This window comes from Carlito syrichta, unplaced genomic scaffold (assembly GCF_000164805.1).
Source record: "Carlito syrichta isolate Samal-C Ts95f unplaced genomic scaffold, Tarsius_syrichta-2.0.1 Scaffold8899, whole genome shotgun sequence".
Classification (NCBI taxonomy): Eukaryota; Metazoa; Chordata; class Mammalia; order Primates; family Tarsiidae; genus Carlito; species Carlito syrichta.
In genome coordinates this window covers 1-4,582 of record NW_006952995.1, presented here as the reverse complement: position 1 = coordinate 4,582, position 4,582 = coordinate 1, and the positions used below count along the sequence as shown (strand labels likewise).

At 36.8% G+C, this 4,582-nt stretch overlaps 1 pseudogene; it reads right to left on the bottom strand.

Moving 5' to 3' along the window:
- Positions 1–1,925: 1,925 nt before the first annotated feature.
- Positions 1,926–2,441, bottom strand: LOC103254170 (annotated as a pseudogene).
- Between the last annotated feature and the right edge of the window lie 2,141 nt (positions 2,442–4,582).

The following is a 4,582-nucleotide window of genomic DNA, read 5'->3' as shown; positions in this document are numbered from 1 at the left end:
CACCCCCTCAGATCCCCTCCCACTGTAGGAGCTTTTCCATCCTCTCAATAAATCCTCCTTTAAAAAAATTTTTTAAAAATGAATACATAAATATACCACAGAAGAAGAGAAAATAAATTGTAAGATATGTCTGTGAAAGAACTGGACTTCATTACATGTAAACACTCTCTCAATAATTAAAAAAAGCACAATAAAATGTGGGTAAAGAATTGTATATATATTTTAATAAAGAAGAGATATGGATACAAGACAAGCATCCCAAAAGAATGATGCTAGTCAATATTACTCAAGAGGGAGATGGAGATCATTCATGAGAAATAGGTATTCAACAAACTTTATAAACAGTTAGACAAAAAACACAGGGAACAGACAGAAAACTTCAAATCCACATGTAAAGACTGTACAAGGAAAATTTCTAATAAAGTGTACATCACATTGAGTCCAGAAATATATTTAAAAGAATAAAATTAATATTCAGTACAGGATCACTTCTGAGATGCAATGATAATTTAACTTCAGAACTAAGAAAAGGATAACAGTTGATTTTCTTTTTTTGAGTTGGAGTTTCATTCCAATGCCCAGGCTGGAGTGCCATGGCACATTCATGGCCCTCCTAGCATCAACCTGCTAGTGGGCTCTGGTGATCCTTCCACCTCAGCCTTCCAAGTAGCCAGAACTATAGGCACGTGCTACCATGCCCAAGTAATTTTTTATTTAATGTAGTGACAGGTCTCACCAAATTGCCCAGGTGGGTCTCGCACCCACAGGCTCAGGCAATTCACTCGCCTCGGCCTTTCAAAGTGCTGGGATTATAGGCTGAGCCACCAAGTTCAGCCAACAGCTGACTTCTCATCAGAAACTTTATAAGACAAAAGACACAGAAGTGATGTCTTGGAAGTATTGAAAAAAATTAATACATTTATGACAGGAGAAATTAATAAAGAATGACACAGCCCTAGACACAGGAAAAGCATTTGTTCAAATTCTATACTGATTAGTTTCAAGCACTAAGCAAACAAAGAATATAAAGAAAATTACTTGATGTGTTAAAGGAGTCAATAAAAAGTGTTATTAAAATTAACTGTATAAACTCCTTAATATTCAAGAATGTGATAGAAATTTCTGTGGGCAGTACTCCTCTTCAACATTAAGTTGAACCTTCCAGCCAGTACAATATACCAAACAAACAAACAAACAAAAAAACATACAGACAGGGGGAACTATCCATACTCACAGATAATATATGAATGTTTTAATAAAAATTCAACAAATATATTGAAAAATAGAATTACACACAAAAAGAAAATGCATATAAAAACTGTAAATAACTTGTGTTCCTGTAGGCCAGGTAGAAATTAAAAGTTTGCTGAAATAAACATTCTGTAAAGCAAAATCCTATGTAACACATGGGTATAATTCTAAGAATATATGTCTGAGTACAGGCAAAGGCCTTCAGCCATGAGAATACTCTGGAGCACAAGAGCAGACAATACAAGTTCGTTGGTCACACTCTCAGGAGAATGAGGCGAGTGTTCAGTGCTGCACTGGCTGTTGCAGTGGCTCTGTTGACAGTCCTCCTGGTCTAGTGACTCTCCTGTTTTGCATTTCAACCTCTCTGCATCAATTTCTTTTCTTTCTTTCTTCTTTTTCTTCTTCCTTTTTTTTTTTAATGACACGTGTATTAACAATGCGGTTGCACATAGAATGCTAAGAGCACTTTCCTTCATATTTTACAGAAGGGCTTGAATGTACAGACTTTCTATTAGTGATCACAGCATAGCACATCTAAAGCGAGTGCCTAAGTTAGATGTATTATCATTTACACCGAATTTAAATGTTTAACGGCAATAATGGGGGAAGGAGAGTACATAAGTTTATTTTACATAACTGACCGAAAAATAAATTCAAGAACTAGCAAATAGAATCTAATATGGTCTCATGCGCCCCAAGTGGGGTGGTACCTGGGTTTGGGGGGGTGAACACCATGTCCAAATAATTTGGTATCTGAAACTTCTGCGACTGTGGCGTCATAGAGCCATCAGTCCCCTTTGTGCCAGACATGGTGCTGCCGATCTCCTTAACTCGGTAGCCAGGTCTTTTGACATTGGTGAAAACGATGGCAAAATTGAAGTGTGTGCCCTTCTTTCTAGCTTCTGGGTAGATTTCTTTCACTAAACTAGGCAGTTCTTTCAAGGTAGCATCTATCCAGATGCACATCTGCAGCTCGCTGGACAGCACGTTCCTGCGGGAGAACTCATCACGTGGTGGGGGCAGCGGTTGGGGTGGTAAGGACACGTAGCAGCAGCGGGCATGTCTTCTTGGGTGGATCGGTTTCTCTGACTCCTTCTTGATCTCCTGGATGGCCACGCGCGACTCCACCGCCATCTTCCTCCTGCGCCCCTGAGACTGTCGTCCTGACCTCCGACCCCCGCCACAAGCATGAGCCCAGAGTCCTGCATCAATTTCATACTGCTCTTCTTTCTTCATCCCACTTTAACTTTCTGATGAAACTTTAGATGAATTTCATTAGTATCTATTCAAGGAAGCAAGGGAGTGTGTCTATTGTACAGAGTCCTCTAAGAGAAAATAATAATGATCACTAGCATTTAATAAATTCTAACCAGCATCCAAATGCTTTGTAGATTATCATATATATATGAAATATGGTGTATAATTCTCTATATATACCTATATATATATACACATATATGTGTGTGTGTGTATATATATATATATATATATACCTAGTAACAACTATATAAAATAAGTATAACTACTATACTTAAATATGAGAAGAAACAATAATTATAATGCAGGGAAGGTGCCTCATTCCCTCTGCTTGTTCAGTCTTTCATTCCTTTACCCTTCACTACCACAATTTTTGCAGAGTATCTCAATTTGAAGTTCCTAGATTCATGTGTTGGATGTACCTCAGCCCTGGCTGCACACAGGTATCATTTGGAGAACTTAAAAGAAATCAGCCCCTAGTATTTATTTTAAGTTAATCTCTGAAGTTGGAGATAAGGAATAGATATTTTTAGAAACCCTTCAAGTAATTCACATTTGGTTGATAGCCACTGCACAAGATCTCAAACAAGAAAACAAATGCTGCTTCCCTACCAAGAAGAAAGGGGTCTGAAAGGTATCTATTTCAGAATTTTCAAAGATGTTCCATTCTTAGTATTAATATTCGAGAGATAATATTTGTGAAAAGATAAAAACAAAGACTCATTATAGCTTGGTGTTTATGTGTTATTGTAAGAAACAAAAAATCAGGATTCAATCAATAAGGGTGAATCATTATTATCTAAAATGAAGAGGACATATATAAAATACAGTTGAAACTAGCTCTCTGGCATTCTATAGGCTAAATGAACTTGTTATAAGTATATTAATCCTGTTGCTAGACAAATATCTCCTCTGCATCTCTAAAATAAGAATTACAAATTATTAAGCACTCTAAGAGGCTAATTCAGAGCTGGTATGTTGCAGGGAAAAAGAAAGGAGAGCTAAATATTCACATGCCAGCCATCCTACGTGAAAGTCACCCTCATTAATTGAATCGCAGTACTAAGGCTAAAATAAGAAAGGAAGAAATTCCTGACTCTGGGATAATGACCTTGCCCTAAGATTCAGCCAATACCTTAATTCAGACAACTCATTTGATTGCCTATGTCATTATACACAAATAAATGACAGCATCATACCCTGACTGAATGACTGGCAGAATTTGGATATTATCTGGAACTAATTTAGACAATAAAAATGAATCTATGGTATTAAGAAAAAGTTGAGACAAGGCATGGTGGCTCAAGCCTGTAATCCCACCATTTTGGGAGGTCAAGGCTGGTGCTTAAGTTTAGGAGTTTGAGACCAGTCTGGGCAACATGATGAAACCTCATCGCTACAATAAATTAAAAAAAAAATTGGCCTGACGTGGTAGTGCATACCTGTAGTTTCAGCTACTCAGAAGGATCACTTGAGCCTAGCAGTTGAGGCTGCAGTGGCTGTGAACATGCCACTGCACTCCAGCCTGGGAGACAGAATGATACTCCAACTAAAAAAAAAAAAAAGAAATAAGAAAAAACAAAGAAGCGATTGAAATGAAACAATGTGATGTTGGCATACAGAAATCCATATATGTTTTATCCACAACATTTTTATTATTTCAAAGTATTTTAAGTCTAGGGAATAAATGTCTTTAAGTTTTCCTTAAGCTTCTCTTTAAAAATAAGAGACAATTTAACATTCTTATCACATATACTAGAAAAATCACTCCATGCATTCTTGAGATATCATCATACACTTAATGCCTAAGTTTTTAAACATTTCTTAGTTGACAAATTTCTGCTATTGTCTCTACTTTAAACAATTAAAAAACATCAATTTTCCAGCACGCTTCACATAGCCTGCAATGCAACCTTACCTCCACCATGCTATGCTTCTCTTTTGAATTTAATCCCCTGCTGATCCACTTTGTAGATTCATGGAAACATAGAAACTAAAGGTGCCAAAACAGTGGCTAGGAGCTTGGCAAAATTCCCTTGGTAAAAACTTGTTCTTTCACATTTTAGCTAACTGA